We start from the raw sequence: 23,302 nt of genomic DNA, 5'->3' as shown, positions 1-23,302 counted from the left end.
TCATTAGTCAAAGTTCCCTGGGTCTCATCTCTGGAGAAGTTGACACATTTCTAATGCACATTGCTGCTTCCTTGACAAAATATTAATAGAACTAAAATTCAAATCACATCTCCTTTTGATAAATTTTACAACACAATGTCATTTATTTTACAATATGAATGTCATGTAAATAAATATATAGTATTTTGGATCATCTTCATGTTTTTTAATTGCCAGAAATTAATAGTTATTTGTTAATAATTAATGTGCTTAAGATTTCAGCATTGTGTTTTGCTTTTCAGGATTCTCAGCATCTTGTGTAAATAAGGTGCAATTTTCTGAGCGCATTGTGTTTCATCTCATGCATTTGTTTCGAATCCATGCAGCAGTTCCATTACAGATACATGGTAATTCACAAAGCATGAAATAAGGCAACGTCTAAGTTACTTTATCATCTTTAATTCAGATGTCCTTTTGCTACAATCTTATTATTATAGAGAGATATGGATTATAGGCTCATACATCAAAAGAGTTCTAAATATAGTAAGATGTTAATATAATCCACTGATAAACTTAATGTCTTAAACCCCCACAATATAAGAGTTTTCTACGTTTTCTGTAACACGTAGACAAATTTTATTTTATTATTATGAGAAATCATTACAGTCATAAATGGAAGCCGTCATCAATTTAACCCAAAGCAGTATGTTAATGTCAAATTCCCGTCTCTGTGGAGAGGAAGATGTCAGATCACTGAGTAACCATGTAAAAGGGAACTAATCCCATGGTTAAAATAAATGTAGTTCTTCAAGGAAGATTCGAAAAGCTGTTAGTGTATTTGTAATGTAGACATGGCACCCAATATGATGGAAATGACAGAAACTAGCATGTGTATATGATAAAGTTTCAATTTAAAAACTAATTAGCTAAAATGTGTAATGCTAACAAATAGCACACATGATTTAGTTAAAAAAAAACCAAGTCTCACTCTCACATAGTAACTGCTATGTGCCCTGACTATTGATTTAAGTTGATAAGCAGTGGTATATTATTGCATTTTAAAGTCAGCACAATTTGTCAGTGATTAGACATGGTGAGCTGTGCATTGCAGAAGCTCCTTTTCATTAAATTGACACATTTTATATTTCACGCTGAATGCAATCGTGCATCATTTTATTTAACATAAATTTAAATATACCCTTGAGTGAGACTCTTGCAAAATTTCAGTCAACCCTGGGGGCCTTGCAATCTGAACACCCAGGTGGTTTGGTCAGGTAAAGAGAAAGATCATTCTGAGAGGTTGCTGCCCCCCACTATGTTGCCCTTGTGTTTCTCACTGAGGTGCGGTGCATCCCCACAGGAGAGCATTCAGCCAAGTTCGAATGAATCAGAGTCAGGTTTACTATCGCTGGTGTGCGTCATGAAATTTGTTAACTTAGTGCAGCAGTACAATAACAATACATGATAAAATAGAGAAAAAATAAAATAATAAATAAGTAAATCAATCCCAGTAAGTATATATATGCTTGTTAAATTAAAAAGTGCAAAAACAGAAATAACAAGTGAGATAACGTTCATGGGCTTAATGTCATTTAGGAATCAGATGCAGAGTGGAAGAAGCTGTTCCTGAATCACTGAGGATATGCCTTAAGTATTCTGTACCTCCTTCCTCTCAATAACAATGAGAAGAGGGCATGCCCTGGGTGATGGGGGTCCTTAATAATGGACTGTGCCTTTCTGAGACACTGCTCCTTGAAGATGTCTTGGATACTGCAGAAGCTAGTACCCAAGCTGGAGCTAATTTTACAACTTTCTGTAGCTTCTTTTGATGCTGGGCAGTAGCCATCCCACAGGCTAGTCAGGGAAGCAGCCTGATAGAATACTCTCCATGGTACCTCTGCAGAAGGTTTTGAGTGTCTTAGGTGATCAGGTTTGCCTATTCTTTGCCCAGTCAGTGAAGGCTTTCTATCTGAAAAGGCACAGATGGAACGAAGCCCAGACTAAATTAAGCAAATGTCGTAGATGTATTTCCAAGAAGGCCCTTCCCTTCACAATTATAGTCTAGAAATAACTGATGGTGACCTTTACCAATAAACATTCTTAAAAAAGGAAGCTTCAGTCAGTAATACAAAATGCCTTTTTCACTAATACTGAACACGTGGGAGGATATCAGCCATTGGTTGCTATGACCAAGCATGCGAAGGCAAAGACAATTGGCAGCCGTGTATTTGGTACTAAAGCATATATGTGTATTAAACCATAAGACATAGGATCAGAATTAGACAACTCAGTCCTTCAAGTCTGATCTGCTGTTTGATCGTGACTGATTTATTTTACCTCTGAACCCCATTCTCTTGCTTTCTCTCTGTAACCCTTTCAGCTACTAAGCAAGAATGTATCAACCTCTGTTTTAAATGTACCCAATGACATAAGCATTTGTGGCATTGAGTTCCACAGATTCACCACTCTCTGGCTAAAGAAATTCCTCCTCATGCCTGTTCTCATTTCCCTTTTTATAATAGCTCAAAGTACTTTATAGCCATTTTAATCCTTTTAAAGTTTTGTTATTGAAATACTTTTAAAGTTCAGTCACAAACAACAGTGTTAATGAGCAGATAATTTGATTTCATGATCTTCCAGGATAAAAATTGGTTTGGAATAGTGCCAGGGGCACTATTTTATCCTGTTGAGAGACCAGACAAAGAGTTCACTTTAATTTCGTCCAAAAGATGACACTTCCAACGGTGCAAGATTTCCCCAATCCCTCAGCTGGCGACCGAAGAAAAACTTTGATCAGAGAGAAAGAAATACTGAGGGCATTGTCCATTTGCCAATGATTCATCAACAGCAATGTCTAGTTTAATTTTCATTGTAAAAACTGATTTATCCTTTATAAAAAAGGGTCACCTGATTACAGGAAGGATACTAATAAGTTTTGGAAGAGTGCAGAGAAGGTTTACAAGGATTTTGCCGGGACTTGAGAAACTGAGTTACAGAGAAAGGTTGAATAGGTTAGGACTTTATTCCCTGGAGCGTAGGAGAATGAGGGGTGATTTGATAGAGGTGTATAAAATTATGATGGGTATAGATAGAGTGAATGCAAGCAGGCTTTTTCCACTGAGGCCAAGGGAGAAAAAAACAGAGGTCATGGGTTAAGGGTGAAGGGGGAAAAGTTTAAAGGGAACATTAGCGGGGGGCTTCTTCATGCAGAGAGTGGTGGGAGTGTGGAATGAGCTGCCCAATGAAGTGGTGAATGCGGGCTCACTTTTGACAATTAAGAAAAACTTGGACAGGTATATGGATGAGGGGGGGATGTCACGTGATGACGTCGGATCGAGACGTGGAAATCCAGCTCTCCTGTAAAAAACCAGTAAAATGATGTTTACGTGAAGAAAAGTTAGTAAATACTTCTTAAAAATTATTTATAAACTACTCAGGATTGTCTTAAGATATGTCTCCTAAACAGAAGCAGAAGAAAACTACTACTTTGAAGACAACACAAGTTGGAAAAGAATCAAGGCCGGCCGCCATGAAAGAGCCTTGGGCTCAAGTGCATTTCACCTCCGGCGATACAGAACAGGAGACTGCAACATCAGAACAGGCAACATCAACCGTTTCCAAAAAAAAAGAGCAACAGGAATTGCGCATGCGTGAAGGAAGGGGCATGCGCAAACACGAGCAACCCAAACTACAAATCCCAGCTACGATCGGAACTGAAAGTGAAAGTGAATATGAGGTGGAATCAGATTCTCTGGATAAATCAGATGAGGATGAAGAGACAAACAAAGAAGACAACAGGAAGAGGTTGGAGGTGAAATTGGAGACATAAAAAAATCTTTGGTGCAAATAATGCATGAATTAAAAGCATTAAAAGTAATAAAATATATTAAAAATATGAAGATTATGTTTGATAAAATGATGAAAAGACAGTACAAAATGGACAAGAAAATTAAAAACTTGGAAGAAACAATGGGAGACACCATTGATAGAGTGAATAAAATGGAAGATAATATTTCTGCCTGGACATCAGAAAGAAAATGATTTTTGGAAAAAGTGGATGTACTTGAAAATATTAGCAGACGAAATAATATTAAGATTGTTGGACTTAAAGAAGGTATAGAGGGAAAGGATCCAATAAATTTTTTTCAAAAATGGATTCTGGAAATTTTGGAAATGGAAGAAGGAACCCAGTTAATTGAAATTGAAAGGGCTCACAGAGCCTTAAGATCAAGACCTCAAGTTGATCAAAAACCATGATCAATCTTGATAAAATGCTTAAGATATCAAGATAAAGAAAAAATCCTGAAGGCAGCTGCACAACGTGCCAGAAAGAGAAACAAGCCATTGATGATAGAAAGGAAAACAATTCTTTTCTACCCTGATATAAGTTATGACCTTTTGAAGAGAAAGAAGGAATTTAACCCAGCGAAAAAAGTTTTATGGGAAAAGGGTTATAAATTTATATTGCGCCACTTGGTAACCCTGATAAATTTTTTGGGTGACGGAAAAAGAAGAACTTTTACTTATTATCGGGATGCGGAAGAATTTGTGCAAGAACTCCCAAATATTCGCTAACCACGGCCAATGTTTTAAAAGTGAAATGGATTAAAGATGAAGACAGGGACAATGAATGGAGTTGATGGATGTTTAAGGACAGAAGAATATTCAAATATATTCTTATTTAAATATTTAAATATCTGACTAATTTACTGAATGTTTTAAGTTTTAATGTTAATGGGCTTAATGGACCAGTGAAAAGAAAAAAGAATTTTAACATACATTAAGAAAATGAAAATAGATATAGCTTTTAGCTGCATTCCATTTGAAAAAATTACTTATAATTTAAGAGATAAATATGAAGTATTTCTGAAAATTTGGCACCCTTATTTACAAAAGATAGGATTAAATATACAGGTGCTCCAAAGATAAAATTATTGGTTATTTGGGAAAAGAAATAAGTATATATACTAAAGCTATTATGAACTCCATGGAGCATGTGTGGATCTTCCGATAACCAGGCATTCTTTCTTTCTTCCTTTTTTTTCTCTTTTTTTCTCTTTCTATAGGAATACATTAAGAGGAGGGGTTAAGGGGAGGGGGGAAGGTTTGATAATTTTTTTTTCCTTCTGTAACCTTTTGAAAATTCAATTTAAAAAATTTATAAAAATGTAAAAATTTTTCGTAGACTACCGGAAAGCGGAGGAATTTGTACAAGAATTATTTGATTTCCACGAAGAAGTAAAGAATTATAGAAATGAAATGGACTAATGATGAAGATTGAAACAAGGTTGGACTTGATGGACATTTATATTAAAAAAAAGTTGAAGATTATTAATTGGAAGTAGAGACCTTAATTATTTTCTTTTCTTCACTAATATATTTTCTTTTTTTTGCGGGGGAGCTGGAAGAGCTCCTGATCGATGGCTGCGAGTTTCACGTGTACAATCATGGCGATTGCCATGACCTGTAAAATGGGGGGGGGGGGTAATGTTGTGTTCTTTTGATTCACAACATTAGTGGGGGGGTACTTTGTTTTTTTTCTTATATATTAGTTATCCTTCTATTTTTCTTCTTTTTTGCCTGGATGGTTGGGGAGAAACTCATAGCAACATGGAGAATTTTAAAGAGTTCCCAAGGTATTATGAATGATCAATTTACTTAATTTTTTAAGTTTTAATGTTAATGGAATTAATGGACCTGTGAAAAGAAAAAAAGTTTTAATATATATTAAGAAAATGAAAGGGGATATAGCTTTTTTACAAGAAATACATTTAACAGAAACAGAACATAAGAAATACAATTACCTCAGAAGTTTTTTCAAGAACTGAATAAATATGTAAGGAAATTTCTTTGGAAAGGAAAGATGTCAAGAATATCATTGGAAAAGTTGACATGTAAATTTGATTTAGGAGGGTTACAACTTCCAAATTTTAAGAATTATTATAAAGCCAATCAACTTAGATTTATTGCATCTTTTTTTGATGAAGAAAAACCGGCATGGATTTGAATAGAATTAGATAAGATAGGAGAAAATATACCAGAAGATTTTATATATAAATGAGAATCTAATTGGATACGGGAAAAAAAAGAATCTCCTATATTAAGACACTTGATTGATTTATGGAATAAGGTAAATATGGACGATGAGATAAAGAAATCTTTATTAGCAAAAAGAACTTTAATTCAAAATAAGCTTATTCCTTTTACAATGGATAATAAACTTTTACATAATTGGTTCCAAAAGGGGATTAAATATATAGGTGATTGTTTTGAAGGAGGTATATTGATGTCATTTGATCAATTCAAAAATAAATATAAAATACAAATAACACTCTTTTCTGTTATTTTCAATTAAAGGCTTATTTACGAAAAAAGCTGGGTCAAACAATGTTGATGCCAAAATCTAGTGAAATAGAAATATTAATTCGAAAAGGAAAAATTTAAAAAATTACATCTTGTATGTATAATTTGATTCAAAAACAGACAATTAAATTAGGAATTCATAAATCAAGACAAAAATGGGAATTTAATTTGAATGTTAAAATTGATGGAAAAAACTGGTCAAGATTATGTTCTGATAGTATGAGAAATACAATAAATGTTCGACTTAGATTAATACAATATAATTTTTTACATCAATTATATATAACACTACAGAAAATAAATAGATTAAATTCAAATATGTCTGACCAATGTTTTCGATGTAATCAAGAAATTGGTATTTTTTTACATTCTACTTGGTCTTGTTTTAAAATTCAACCATTTTGGATAAGTCTAAGGCTTTTATTGGAACAAATTACTGGAGTACAACTCCCACATAGTCCAGTATTATTTTTATTAGGCAACATTGAAGGGACAATACCGAAACTTAAATTGAATAAGTATCAGAAAAAAATTATAAAAATTGCATTGGCGGTAGCCAAAAAAGTTACCGCAGTTACCTGGAAATATGATTTATATTTAACTATGGATCGTTGGAATAATGAAATACATAGTTGTATTCCACTTGAAAAAATTACATACAATCTAAGAAATGAATATGATATATTTTTGAAAGTTTGGCTCCCATACCTACAAAAGATAGGATTAAATACATAGGTCCTTTGAAGATAAAATTATAAAGTAATTGGGGAAAGTAAATATAAATATTAAAATTATTTTGAACTCCATGGAGCATGTGGGGATCCTCTGATATCCAGGCAATCTTTTTCTTTTTTTTCTCTTTCTTTAGATAAGGGTTAGGGGGGAAGGGTTAAGGGGAGGGGGGAGAGTTAATATCATTTTTCTCACTATTATCATCACATTTATTCCTTGTAATTTTCTAAAAATTAATAAATAAATAAATATTTTTTTTTAAAAAAAGGTGTATGGATGAGGGGGTTTGGAGGGATATGGCCCAGGTGCAGGTCAGTGGGAGTAGGCAAAAAAAAATTGTTCGGCACAGCCAAGAAGGGCCAAAAGGCCTGTTTCTGTGCTGTAATGTTCTATGGTTCTAAAAAAAAGTATTGTCATGCTTTATCTCAAACAAGAGAAAATCTGGACATGCTGGAAATCCAAGCAATGTACAAAAAATGCTGGAGGAACTCAGCAGGCCAGGCAGCATCTATGGAAAAGAGTACAGTCGAAGTTTCGGGCTGAGACCCTTTGGCAGGACTGGAGAAAAAAAGATGAGGCATAGAGTTAAAAGATGGGGAGAGGTGAGGGAGAAGCACAAGGTGAGTGGTGAAACTGGGCAGGGGGAGGGGTGAAGTAAAAAAATGGGAAGTTGATTGGTTAAAGAGATATGGGGCTGGAGAACACGGAACCTAATAGGACAGGACAGAAGGCCAAGGAAGAAAGAAAAAGGGGGAGGAGCACCAGAGGCAAGGAGATAAAGTGAGAGAGGGAAACGGGAATGGGGAATGGTGAAATAGGGGGCATTACTGGAAGTTTGAGAAATCAATGTTCATGCCATCAGGTTGGAGGCTACCCAGACGGAATATAAGGTGTTGTTCCTCCAACCTGAGTGTGGCTTCATCGTGATACTAGAGGAGGCCATGGACTGACATGTCAGAGTGGGAAGTGGAATTAAAATGGGGGGCCACTGGGAGATCCCGCTTTTTCTGGCAGATGGAGTGTAGGTGCTCGGTGAAGAAGTCTCCCAATCTACATCAGATCTCACTAGTATGCAGGAAGCTACACTGGGAGCACCAGGTGGAGTACGCCAGGTGTGTCCTCCTGTATATCGGTGAGACTGTTTCATCAAGCAACTTGCTCTGCCATATGTCCTGTATCTTTTTCAGCAATCAACTTCCCAGCTCTTTACTTCACCCTTCCCCTTACAGGTTTCCCCTAACACCATGTGTTTTTCCCTCCCTCCCTCACCTTTTAACTCCGACTCCTCATTTTTTTTTCTCTAGTCCTGCTGAAGGGTCTTCGCCTGAAATGACAACTGTACTCTTTTTCGTAGATGCTGCCTGGCCTGCTGAGTTCCTCTAGCCTTTTGTATGTGTTGCTTGTCATACTTCATTGCTACTGAGAGATGTACTCAGTTCAGTAATGCATTTATTTTAAAACATGAAATAGCATCAACAATACATTACATAATATTATTTGGAAAGAATGTCAGCTGAAATCTATAGCATTCTGATATAAGTTTTTGCTAAAAATATTCTGTAAACTTTCACCAGAAATACTTTCTCAGCAACAGCTCAATTAAATTCCTATTTTGTTTTAATACTTAAATTAGAACTTTATCATTCAGTTTTCAAGAGAATATGCAAGGTTTAAACAAATAGCTTGCATAAATAAACTCTTTCCAATCTGTTGTATCTGAGATATTTCCAAGGCCAATATATCGTTCTAGATGTTCCACGTTGAAAGCTAAATATTATATCCAAATAAAATTATTTGCTTACTCTTGAAAGCAAACTCCTTTGAAATGAAGTCACGTCCACTGCGACGAAGTGCTTTGAATGATTGGTGATGAAACGTATCAACTCCTGCCCAAGAAGCGACTTGGATCTGCTCTAATTTGCCCACGACAGAAAGGTCCACAGCAGATGCTATTTCATTGGTTCTTCACTCAACCTTGGAACATCTGGACAGCAAAGTTGCATATATTATGATGCTCTTCATCGAGTACAGCTCAACATTCCATACTATCATCCTCTCAAAAGTAATTGATACATTTCAAGACCTTGGGTCAATAGCTCCTTGGACAATTGGATCCTTGATTTCCTCACTTGCAGATCCCAGCCAGTTCAGATTTGCAACATCTCCTCCACAATCTCCAACAGCACGGGTGCTCCATACGGCTGTGTGCCTAGCCCACTGCTCTACTCGCTTTACACTTAAGACTGTGGCTCAGCAAGGCTCCAATGCCATATTCAAGTTTGCTGATGACCCCACTGCCATTGGCCGAATCAAATGTGGTGACGACTCAGCACATAGGCAGGAGACTGAAAATCTTGCTGAGTGGTGCCACAACAATAACCTCTCACTCATTTTCAGCCAGACAAAGGAGCAGATTATTGACTTCAGGAGGAGGAAACCAGAAGGTCCATGAGCCAGTCCTCACTGGGGAATCAGAGGTCAGCAACTTTAAATTCATCATAGTATCACTTTAGAGGACCTGGTCTTGGCTGAGCATGTCTGTACAATCACAAAGGAAGCCAGGCAGTGCCTCAACTTCCTCAGGTGTTCAATGGGAAACTATTGGTATTAGTAATTGTTATATTTTTGTCATTTGTACCAAAATACGTAAACTTTTCGCATGCAAGTGAATATCTGCAGACACTGGGAATCAAAGTAAACCAGTAAAAACTGAAGTTTAAATCTTCCCTTCGACGGGAGTTCAGTGAAATTTCCAGTCCTGATAAAGGGTCTTGGCCCAAATATTAGCTGTACTATTTTCCATAGATGCCAGCTAGTCTGCTGAGTTCCTGCAGCATTTTGTGTGCGTTGCTTGGATTTCCAGCATCTGCAGATTTTCTCTTGTTTGTGAATAAATAAGGTGCATTTATGATGCAAGTCAAAAAGCGAACAGTTTACTCGACTGACACTTCATACACGATAACACCTGGGCGGTAACAAGGAGTTCAGTAATAACATAGCCTGGGGGAAGAAGCTGCTCCTTATTCTAACAGTCCTCTGCCTAATGCTATGGTAGGGTATCAAAGAGATTGTTGGACGGATGGGAGGGATCATTGACAATGCTAAGGGAATTATCTGGGATGGATGGAAGAGTGACCCTGATGGCCTCGATAGTCCTCGGAATGCTTTGTAGGGTCTTGCTATCATAAGCCATACCTTGTGGGGTATATCAAGGAACCGAACAGTTTGATGAATTTAAGGGAGATCCGAGTAGCAGTGTTAGCTGATGGCACAACATTTCAACATTTCATATCACCACAAACCAGCTGCATGCTCCCTCGGTAAAACTTTTCCTAATTTTCAACACTTCTGGCCTTGTGCTGGATCACACAAGATTTGGGAATGCAGGTCTAAGATAGTAATGCATCCTGGAGAGTGGGTTAGACTTCTTCATAAACACATGGGAATCCACAGGTCCTGTAATCCAGAGCAACACATGCAAACTGCTGAAGGAACTCAGCAGACCAGGTAGTATCTATGAAAAACAGTACAGTCTACAGTCAGTCAGGCAGCATCTGCTGTATCCTTTCATTTCCTTATGACATGCGTAATGCCCTGGTTCATATTTTTTACTGTTGTGCTTTTCTGGTGAGAGCTGCTTGTTTCTGCTTACATTTGGGTTACTGTTAAAGATAAGTGATAGGAAGATTGTGTGCCATCCAATTAAGATGGCTGGATTAAGGGGGGGCTTCTCTCATGAGGGACACTAAGGCCGGGATTGGGGCTTTTGTTAGAGAGAGAAGACAGTGGAGAAAAGAGACTGTAGGATTCAACCCAGAGTGGGGCCATGATTCGGTGAAGCCCAGGGTAATCAATGGAGGATTGTCGACGTGGAAACCATAGCCTCCAACTTGTGCACATTAGACTGGTTCATTATAATAGGCCCTTTTCTTTTTATTTTGTTCCTTCTTTACTAACCTTTTAGTCAAATTAAGAATTATAAAGCTAAATCTTTTAATCGTACGCGCTGTACTGTCTGTTAATTTGTGGCACTCGTTTGTAACAGGGTAACGAACGACACAGCATCCGCACAAACAAGGGGTTTTGGTGTGGGCTTGTACCTCAATCTCACACGTTTGGCGGGGCCGGAGATTGCCTTCCCTAAACTTGCACAGCAGAGCAAACCGGAGTGTTTCCATAGAAGGAAGGACTTCGGTCCACTGAGTCCATGCTAGCCCTGAGCATTCCCATCAGTCCCATTCCCAGCTATTTCCCTGTGTAGTCTAATTTCTATGACATGCTCATCAGCTGCTCCCCAGCGGGCAAGTGACTGGTCTGCAAGTATGCCTTTGGGATGTGGGAGGAAACAGGGGCACCTGAGGAAAACCCACATAACCACAGGAAGGATTTCCACAAAGATAGAATCAAAGTGAGGATGAAACTCCGGCTTGCTGGAGCAGAGCTACAGCAACTCTAATGGTTACTGAGAAGATGGTCCATGCCTGGCACTTGTGCCATGAGGATGCTAATTGCTATTTATCAGCACTTGCTTGAATATTTTTCAGTTATTGCTATATGATGTTATAGACTCCTTCAATAGGGGTGGCACAGTGGTAAAGTGGTTAGTGCCACGGGCACAGCCCCAGCTGTAGGCTTGGAGTTTGATTTCAGTAATCAACTGAAACTCCTGTAAGGAGTTTCTACGTACTCCCTGTGACCATGTGGGTTTCCTCCAGGTGCTCTGGTTTCCTCCCACATTTCAAAGATGTCATGTTACGGTTAAATGAGCTGTGGGCATGCTTTGTTGTCCTCGGAAGCATGGTGAGATTTGTGGATGCCCAGCTGGCCTCACTGATTTGATTTAGCACAAACAACGCATTTCTTTAATCTTTAATTACTTTGGGGTGGCAAAAAGAGTCCAGTTCCCCTCTTACAATCATATGATTGAGGAAGGATGAAGCACTGAAGATGACTGGACTCTTGAACATTTGTCTGAGGAGTTCCTGTAGAGACATTCTGAGAGGGAGATGATAAACTCCAAACCATATTCCTTTATGAACAATGCAACTACAGGAGGTATTGGTATTAGTAATAGTTTTGTTTTGGTCATATGTACCAAGATACGAAGGCTTTTCGCACGCAAGTGGAAATGCTGGAAATCAAAGTAATACACCCAAAATATTGGCATTCAGCCCAAAATGCTACGTGTGTGTATTACGTAGGCTTTTGTGTCTTTTGTACAATAAGAGAAGGGAGAGGAAAGACTATCCAGTGTGGGTGGGGTCTTTGGTTAAGCTGGCTGCTTTGCTGAGGCAGTGAGAACTACAGACAGAGTCCATCGAGAGGAGATAGTTTCCTGGAATGTGCTGAACTGTGTCCATGACTCTCTGCTGTTTTTTGAGGTCATTTCTTTGTGGTCAGTTCCCTTGAGGATCTTTCTAACAGAACATATGACAGAGAACCACTGGATATTTTAAATTTGAATTTTGGGAAGGCAAAGATATGGAGCATGGAAACAGAACTACTATGCTGGCATGAATTAAGAGTTGGTTAACAAATAAAATGCAAAGTTTATGAATAAAAACTTCTTATTTGTTTGCCAGGCTGCAACTGGTGGGCTACCACGCGTATCAACACTTTTACCCCAAGTATTTACAATCTATATCAATTTGGCTCAGGTGTGGAAATTAAATATTTCCAGTTTGCTGGCGACACAAAGCTAAGTGAGTTTGTGAATAGTGAAGTAGATGGAGAGGGGTTTCAAGCAAAAACAAGACAAGCAAAGTGAATGGGTAATGATTGGCAGATGGAATGCAATGTGATATTATCCTCTTTGGTAGTGCCAACAAAAATGGTGTGAGATTGAGCAATGTTGATTGGAAAATGTTCAAAAGGTTTTCATATACACAAGTCACTGAAAAGCAACAAGCAAGTGTAAACAGGCAAATTAGGAACAGAAATTGTACATTGGTCTTTGTTATAAGAAGATTTCAGTACAATAGTTAAGAAATAATATTTCATTTCTATAGTTCCTTGATCAGACTGTACCTGGAGGATTTTATAAAAATTTGGGGTCTCCTTGCATAAAAGCAACAGCTTGCTGTAGTGGGAAGGCAGAGACGATTCACCAGTCGCGTTACAGAGGTGGCAGGTCTATCATATGAGGGGGAAACTCACTTTATTCTCTCAATTTTAGAAGAATAAGAGGTAATCATGCTGAAACATATAATATTCTTTAAAGGGCTCAAAAAGGACAGAAGGAGGGGAGATGTTTTCCCTAGTTGAATCAAGGGTAACAGCCTCAAATTAAGGGAAGTCTATTTGTTACCAAAATGGAGAAAAATGTCTTTATTCATAGGTGGTGAATCCTAGCAATCCTGCATTGTAGCTCAGTCATTGGTTGTATTGAAAACAGAGATCAATAGATTTCTGGTTACTAAAGGAACAAAAGGATATGGAAACACGAGGAAATCTACAGATGCTGGGAATTCAAACAACACACACAAGATGCTGGTGGAACGCAGCAGGCCAGGCAGCATCTCTAAGGAGAAACACTGTCGACGTTTCGGGCCGAGACCCTTTGTCAGGACTAAATTGAAAGGAACGATAGTAAGAGATTTGAAAGTAGGAGGGGGAGGGGAAATGCGAAATGATGGGAGAAGACGGGGGCGGGGGTGGGTGAAGCTAAGAGTTGGAAAGGTGATTGCAAAAGGGATACAGAGCTGGAGAAGGGAAAGAATGATGGGACGGGAGGCCTCGGGAGAAAGAAAGGGGGAGGGGAGATGGAGAACAGGCAGAGTGATGGGCAGAAAGAACGAGGAAAAAAAAGGAGGGGGAAGAAAACTAAATATATCAGGGATGGGGTAAGAATGGGAGGAGAGGCATAAATGGAGGGGATATGGAGATTGGGCAGGGACATAGATTTGAGTTAGAATATCTGATTATCCTGTTAAATATGCTTCTCCTATTCCTATTTCTATATTCACATTGACAGCTTCTTTCTTCTTTGGAGGTTATTTGGAATCACCTTTCTTTTCAGCTCTGCCCTGTCTCCTGCCAGTTCCCCTTCAAGCTGTTTGTCCGCAAACTCTTTTGGCAGGGCTAACAGTTGGTAGATGAAGCAACCTCCTTTTCATTTCATGACATTTTCAGCAGAAGGAGTTAGGTCGGTATCCTTCGTAAAGGGAGCTATCAGATGATTTTGTTATTGCTCGTGGAGTATTAGGGACATGGTCTGTAACAAGTGACCTGCCTCTTCATCTAGGCTGCAGCCTGGTCTGCAGTCTGGTGGTGATATTGGTTACAATCCCTGCCAATGACATTGTGGAGGTGAGCTCAAGTCCAAATTTGCCACGTGTACAGTACGCTGCTTTCTCAAATCTTCATACTCCCCCTCATCTTCCTCTCCCTCTTCTTACTGATTTGTATTTGCCAAAGAAAACACTCACAGCAAGTGGCTGATGTGCAGCATGCCGGAGACTTTCACAAAATATTGACGTTTAACTTGCAGTGAGTACAGAGCTGCGTCCGCTGACTGGCGGTGCGGCCTTTCCCATGGCAACGATTTGTCCTGGAGGTGAGAAGATATCTGCTAGTGAGTGTTTTCTAACGTGCCTGAAAGTTGCACTTCTCATGGTAGATCTGGGGGGGGGTGGGTAGTGTGTGCTAGTTGTGGATGTGAGTGTGTAGTTTGCAGCAGTCGGAGGTATAAAGGTGACAATAAAGATTAGTTTACTTGCCACGTGTACCTGGAAATGTATGATGTAAGATCAGCAAGGATCCTGCTCGGCAGCACGCAGGTGTCACTATGCTTCCAGTGTCGGCCTAGCATGCCCACCATTCACTAACCCTACTCGAATATCTTTGGTATGTGCGAGGAAACTGGAGGGCCCGGTGGAAACCCACGTGGCCAGAGGGCGAAGCGTACAAACTCCCAACAGTCAGCGACGGGAGTCAGTCACCAGCACTGTAAAGTGATTGCACTAACCACCACATTCCCGTGCCATCCCACCTTCTTCTTTCCTGAAGGTGCAGGGAAGACTATGTTGTTAAAAAGGAATTTGTGATTGATAATGATAGTTGATAGACAAGAGAGGAGCTGCAATTATTGAGCCAGGTGTCAGGCTAATGTTAGAGAGTGAGATGTAGCAGTTAAGATGTATTCACTGGCGTTGAATACATACAGTATGTCATTTTGTTGAAAGCAACTTGCGGCACTGCATCAAAGTCCTCAGGGCTTGACTTTGCACATTGACTGTCAATCATTGGCTACCTGAGGAAAACAAATATTAATAACTTGTTCTTCCTCTCTGGAATAGCACCGCTAGATAGCTGGAGGGCTGAGGCTAGTCAAGGCGAAGTAGCCATTAGAGAATTCCAGATACCATCTGCATTGATACATTCCCACAGAGGGGGAAAAAAAGAATTGAAGTCTCAAAGGAACTTCCTCATCTCCACAAATGGTCAAAATTATTGCTGCGACAACCCACGAGAAGTTGTTGTAAGCATCACTGTCAGATCTTGACAGTAGGGTCAATATGACTGAGCAGCTTCCTGTGGAGACCCTAATCTGCCTTACTACCTAAATCCTCTAGTCAAAAGCCAGCGCGATATGATGAAATGGGGCAATGCCGTAACACCTGAAACCTAGTGTGGGAGGCAAATCAAGCTACTCCTTTAATTAAGCCTGTGGCTTAAAGGTGGTCTATGCATGTATGGGGATCCTGCCAAGGCCAGTTCATGAGTTTAGTATTGTACCTATCAATCAGTTATATAGAGGATAAGCAAAAGAAGATACTTGGAATGAATGTCTTCAGAATCAGAATATGTAATAAAATTTGTTATTATATAGCTGCTGTACCATGCAATACATAAAAATACTGTAAGCTATAATAAGACAAATCATTATGAATAATAAGTAAGTAGTGCAAAATAACAAGATTAATAGTGAATTAAAAAATCTGATGCTGGAAAAGAAGCTGTTCCTAAAATAATGAGTGTGTGTCTTCAGGCTTCTGTTGTTGAATCTCCTGTACCAAATCTGTATCCATTATAGTTGCCGGCATGCTTTCTTTGTAATTGCATCAATATGTTGGGCCCAGGATAGATTTTCAGAGATGTTGGTACCCAAGAAATTGAAACTTTTCCACTGCTGACTTCTCGATGAGGGCTGGTGTGCGTTGCCTTGACTTCCCCATCCTGAAGTCTACGACCAATTCCTTGGTGTTACTGATGTTAAATGCAAGTTTATTGTCAAACAGTCGATCTTTCTCACTTCTATACACCTCCTCATCACCATCTAAGATTCTGCTAACAACAGTTGTATCATCTGCAAATTTATAGATGGTGTTTTAGCTGTGCCTAGCCATGCAGTCATGGGTGTAGAGAGAGCAGAGCAGTGGGCTAAGAATGCATCCTTGAAGTGTATCTGTGCTGATTTTCAACAGGAGTGAGAGGTTATTACAATCTGCATAAATTATGGTCTCCTGATGAGGAAGTCAAGGATTCATTTGCAGAGGGAGATGCAGAGGCATAGATTTTAGAGTTGAGGGTATGATGATGTTGGGTGCTGAGCTGTATTCAATAAAGATTCTGATGTAAGTGTAAAGGGGGTTTCATCTTTTTTCTTTGTTACTGAGTATGTAATCGAAATGGCTTCTTTGTTTTGTTAAAAGTAGGAATGCTTCTTTGTTGCGAGAGAGTGCTGGAAGCTTGTTTGGGTTAAAATTTACTGATAACGAGAATTGTATTCCTTTGTAAACCAATTGGGATTAATGTTGTTCTTTCTTCTGAGTCTGTAAGCTATTGTTGGCGGACTTTTGGGGAGATGCGGCGCGAGGGGGTGAGAGAGAGAGGACGCGATGCTGTAAACTGGGCGAGGAACGGACCCGAAGCGGGGGTCCGAGGACAGGAGGTACCCCGAGGAGAGGAGATGAAGATAGATGTGCTTGGTTGACCACTTCGGATGGTCCTAAGCTGCGAGTCGAGGAGTTCGGAGGGGATCGAATGGTGGCCAGAAGACTTCAGTAATTGAGCTCCAACGGTTGTGCATGAAGTGGTTTGGACTTTGATAAGTTTGGCGCCTTTTCTTTATTTTTTTCTTCATATATACTGTATCGTTATTAATCACTTAGTTATAGTAACCTTTATAAATTGTACTCATTTAATCGCATATGGTGTGCTGTATGTCTTTGGGCGAGGCAGGGACATCACACAGCATCCACACCAGCTGATTACCCAGTTTGGTGGGGCCGAAGGCTGCTCCCCCTAGACGAGAATGAGCTGAGCGAGCCTGAGGCGACCCAGGGGGTTACATAAGTTTTATAGCCTTGCAAAAAATACACATGCAGGACAACAAATACTTTTTCGGGACTGTAATTCCTTTATTTGTTTTAGATGTTTTAATGCAGAAAGAGGGTTTCCAAATAAAAATGACAAAATGAATTTTAAAAAAACAGTTCCTGCTATTACAATCTCAGTTTAATTTCAGTCCACATCCCTGTTACATGTACGGTATGAAAATAAATAAAACAAAATATACAAAATCAATATGGTAGTGGTAATTCTAAAAAAAACAATACAAACAACACTAGAATCCCACAAACCCTGTACCTTATATACAACATCAAAAATACAAAAAACTACATCTTATCTTAACTAAGAGGTATACTCACTCTGGCACACACGTGCTTAACTCTCAGACACACATAGGCTAGACCATGAAAAGAGTTCTTCTTGCTGACGCTACACGAACAGGGATTAACATATTCACATTAATCTGTTACATTCACACTTGGTCATGAAACAATTAAGTAAGACAAAAATAAACTTTTACAATAATTGTAATTGAATTACTAGAAATACTAGCCTACTAGGCCAATTAGCAAATTCACACAACCACGCTATCCAGCGCCAATACCTTACTCGCAAAAATCTAAAACATTCTCAAGTAAAACATGTCAAATTACTGATAATCTAGGTTTACAAACAAGTATAAACAAATTAATATGGATTTTATCAAATATTATTCAACTTTCCTCACTATACAACCAGCACTCGACATTGTTCCAGAGCATTGTAATTCTTCTTTCTACTCCACACATGCCTAATGACATCACCATTTTCTCTTAAAGACACAGGCAGCTATTTTAGCATTCAGGGTGAATACATAAGTGCACTTTTAACAATAAAAATAGATACATAAAAATAGATACTTGTTACATAAGTATTGTTGTTGTCCAGCTGGCCCAAGGCTGAATGGGGAGCCAATGAGGTTGCATCTGCAGTAGATCTACTATGGCCTTGACAGACCTCTGCCTTCTGGTTAAAATACATCTCCTACTTTATTATTTATAAACAGAATGTCTTATTATAGCTTATTGTATTTTTAATGCATCTCACCCAAGGCCTTCTGTGCATCTTACAAAAAATGTGGGGCCCATTCGGCACAGTTTTCCCAGTCGGTCTCTGTGTAGAATGCTGACAGTATTCACCGTGTACCTCGCCTGTGAGTAGCGATTTTGATTTGTGTGATATTGGGACCTCTGCTGAAAGTGCAGCTAGTGAGCTGTCTGGTTACTTCTGGCTGCAAAAGACAATCTTGTAAACGGCCCAGCAACATGATTTTGCAGTGTCAGCCTTAATGCAGTGGCTGATTGTGAATTGCTGTCCCTGCTTTCATTTCATTAGATAGCTAATATAGCCCCCTCGAGTCTTTACAGACAAAAGTTGGTGCTGTTTATTTCACCCCTTCTCCTGTCCAGAAATGTGACACGTTATGGTGATAAATTCCCATGCCAGAGGTTAAAAAGGCTGAGGAAACATAGTATTTTTATTGATTCCCACTGTAAATGTAATGTTTATTAAGCAGACAACACCAGTTTTCTACACCATCAGCTTCCTACTAGGAAATCACTTAAGTCAAGCTGATATAAAGTTCCCACACATAGGGTTTTTTTAAAAAAAAGACTGTGTCTAGACTGAAGTGACTAATGTAGAGTGCTGCTTTATAATACACACTTGGTGGCTCCATAATTAGGTACCTCTTGTACCTAACAAAGTGGCCACTGAGTGTATGTTTGTGAGCTTCTGCTGCTGTAGCTCATCCACTTCAAGGTTCAGTGTGTTGCGCATCGTGTGGTTATTTGAGTTACTGTCACCTTCCTGTCAGCTTGATGAATTAGTCTGGCCGTTCTCCTCTGACTTCTCTCATTAACTAGGCATTTCACTCACAGAACCTGCTCACTGGATTTTTTTTCTGTTTACTTGCATTCCCTGTAAGCTCCAGCAACTGTTGTGTGTGGAAATCCCAGGAGATCAGGAGTCACTGAGATTTCGAGAGGCTTGTCAAGAGGCATATCAAGACCCTGCTGCCCCCCACACTGGACCCCCTGCAGTTTGCGTACCTTCCCAACTGCTCAACAGATGACGCCATTGCCACCACCCTCCACCTGGCCCTAACCCACCTGGACAAAAAAGACACATACGTTCGGATGTTGTTCATAGTCTTCAGTTCAGCATTCAACACAATCATCCCTCAGAAACTGTTTGGAAAGCTGAGCCTACTGGGCCTGAACACCTCCCTCTGCAACTGGATCCTAGACTTCCTGACTGGGAGACCTCAGTCAGTCTGGATCAGGAGCAGCATCTCCAACACCATCACACTGAGCACGGGGGCTCCCCAGGGTTACGTGCTCAGTCCACTGCTGTTCACTCTCCTGACCCATGACTGTGCTGCAACATACAGCTCGAACCATATCATCAAGTTCGCTGATGACATGACTGTGGTGGGTCTCATCAGCAAGAATGATGAGTCAGCTTACAGAGAGGAGGTGCAGTGGCTAATGGACTGGTGCAGAGCCAACAACCTGTCTCTTAATGTGAACAAAACAAAAGAGATGGTTGTTGACTTCAGGAGGGCACGGAACAACCACTCCCCGCTGAACATCGACAGCTCCAAGATAGGGATCATTAAGAGCACCAAATTTCTTGGTGTTCACCTGATGGAGAATCTCACCTGGTCCCTCAACACCAGCTCCATAGCAAAGAAAGCCCAGCAGTGTCTCTACTTTCTGAGAAGGCTAAGGAAAATCCATCACCCACCCCCTATCCTCATCACATTCTACAGGGGTTGTATTGAGAGCATCCTGAACAGCTGCATCACTGCCTGGTTCAGAAATTGCACCATCTCAGATCACAAGACCCTGCAGCGGATAGTGAGGTCAGCTGAGAAGATCATCGGGGTCTCTCTTCCCGCTATCACGGACATTTACGCTACACGCTGCGTCCGCAAAGGAAACACCATTATGAAGGACCCCATGCACCCCTCATACAATCTCTTCTCCCTCCTGCCGTCTGGGAAAAGGCTCCAAAGCACTTGGGCTCTCATGACCAGACTTTGTAACAGTTTCTTCTCTCAAGCTATCAGACTCTTCAATACCCGAAACCTGGACTGACACCTTGCCCTATTGTCCTGTTTATTACTTATTGTAGTGCCTGCACTGTTTTTATACACTTTATGCAGTCCTGTGTAGGTCTGTAGTCTAGTGTAGCTTTCTCTGTGTTATTTTTTTTTGTGTAGTTCAGTCTAGTTTTGTACTGTGTCATGTAACACCATGGTCCTGAAAAACATTGTCTCATTTTTACTGTGTACTGTACCAGCAGTTATAGTCAAAATGACAGTAAAAGTGACCTGACTTGAGTTGACTTGACTCAAGCCACCCTGTCTGGCACCAACAGTCATTCCATGGTCAAAGTCACATCCTGTTGATCACATTCCCTCCTCATTCTGATGTTTGGTCCGAACAACTACTGAAACTCTTGATTGTGTCTGCATGCTTTTATGCATTGAGTTGCTGCCACATGATTGGCTGATTAAATATTTACATTAACAAGCAGGTTTATAGGTGTACAGTCGGCCCTCCTTATCCACAGGGGATCGGTTCCGGGACCACCCACGGATGCCAAAAAACATGGATGCTCAAATCCCTTATTTAACCTATCTCAGCGCGGTGGTCTTTAGGACCCAGCGGAACCCCGGACATTATTTAACCTGTCTCAGTGCAGTGGTCTTTAGGACCCAGCGGAACCCCGGACATTATTTAACCTGTCTCAGTGCGGTGGACTGAATCTGCAGTGTTTCTATTCAAGAAAATAATCATGATCACGATTGAAAATAAGGTGGAAGTAATAAAGTGATCGGAAAGAGGTGAAATGCCATTGGTCATTGGAAAAGTGTTAGGCTACAGTCGGTCAACGATTGGAACAATTTTAATGGAGCACTTGAAAGGCCCTGCCCCAATGAAAGCTACAATTATAATTAAGCAACGCAGTGATTTAATTATTGGAATACATACATTTCTTAAGTGTTTTATATGCATAGAAAAGTAAAATATGTACTATATACTAAACAAACGTTTTACTAACTGAGGCTACATAATACCGGATGTACCTGTTCTGACTTAAAGACGGACTCAGGAATGGAACTCATTCATAACCCAGGGACTGCCTGTACTTCTAAATCATCTCTAGATTACTTATGTACCTAAAACAATGTAAATGCTATGTAAATAGTTGTTATACTGTATTGTTTAGGGGAAAATATAAGAAAAAAAAGTCTGTACATGCTCAAACAACGAGTGCTGGAGGGAGAACTTCTGGGTTTTCCTGATCCGCGGTTGGTTGAATCCGTGCATGCGGAACCCACAGATAAGGAGGGCTGACTGTACTTACTAAAACGACCACTGAAACAGGGTCAGAAAAAAATAATAAAAGTATACCTGAAACCCTGGTAACATTTGGGGATTCATTTGTATTCTTTAAACTTATAAAGGAATTATTCAAAACTGGATTGTTCACTATCAACAACTAATAGTTTAATTTGCTGTACTTTAACTGTGAGAATGCAGGTGACTTATTTGTTGGCCTCTGCATATGCTGCTAGGGACTGGTTGCTATGAAATGAATAATGGTTATCACAGTCCCATCTTCCCACTTGCCTTCCTAACTGAAACATGAGATTATTATCCTGTGACATCCTTCACAACACAGCTGATCAGGAGCTCAGCATGTCAGGCATCATGTGGTGAACACCCACACTTCCCCACTCCATGGAACCATATGCTGAGATACACACAGTTCCTCCAAGCTGTAAAATAACTCCTTATGCAGAACCTTACACAACCTTAGGACTTTTCAAAACCATCAACAATGAAAGTCGTTTGTTAATGCAGTTACCTGAAAGCCAGATACCCTACAGGGTCATGTAAAAAGAAACGATATAAGAAGCAGACAAGCTGACTTCTTTTGGTAATATTCATTGAAAGATGAGTGTGGCCTTTCGCTTAGCAACTCTTCTGAAAGCTGGACTATCTAGGAAATCTCTCAGCACCACACAGGATCTCAAGGAATAAAGCAAGATAACCCACAGAACCAGGTATAGAGATGAGGATTTGAGATTCACATGTACCTGTTGACTCCAGTGCAAACTGATCCTCAGGTTTTTTCTTGCCAATCAGGGATAGTACCCCATGTTGTTCGAAGACCCCGCACATTAGCAGGAGTCTAGCACAACTTAAACATGAAAATAGGAAGATGCTTCGTGGTTGCTGCTGGCACTGAGGTGGTTCTGAAAATTATGACTTTAGAAGGATTAGCAATGGCTGAACATGATGGAGAAATTATTTCAAGATTTGTTAAATTCTTCTCAGGAAGTCATGATGATAGAAAAGGGGAAAAAGAGAAATGCTCTGTGTCCTTGGGTAAGATAGAATCACTCCTGATGACAGATTCAAAAGGAATGACTCTCTGAAAATACTCTCAATCAAAGCTATTCTACTATTAGAGCAGCTTCACCCCAATATACAGGCATGCTTCCTTCTCTCTTGTAAGAGAAAATAGTGCACAAGCAGAGAGAGTGGGTACTAATTGTAGAATAAGGATTTGGCCTTTACAGGAAGACATTGCCAAAAGTTTTGACCACTAGTGAGACTACAAATGTCAATGATAACATTGCCAAAAGTTTTGACCACTAGTGAGACTACAAACGTCAATGATGACATTGCCAAAAGTTTTGACCACTAGTGAGACTACAAACATTAATGATGACATTGCCAAAAGTTTTGACCACTAGTGAGACTACAAACATCAATGATGAACATATTTTCATACCTATCACCCCTTAAGAACAGTACCACTCAGCTTGCACCGTTAACTGTGCATAATTTAGAAGGCAGCCTTGAGGTTCAGCTCA

The sequence above is a fragment of the Hypanus sabinus genome, chromosome 5, assembly GCF_030144855.1.
Source record: "Hypanus sabinus isolate sHypSab1 chromosome 5, sHypSab1.hap1, whole genome shotgun sequence".
In the NCBI taxonomy this organism is placed as follows: domain Eukaryota; kingdom Metazoa; phylum Chordata; class Chondrichthyes; order Myliobatiformes; family Dasyatidae; genus Hypanus; species Hypanus sabinus.
The sequence above is the reverse complement of the archived record's forward strand: the minus strand, read 5'-3'. Positions refer to the sequence as shown.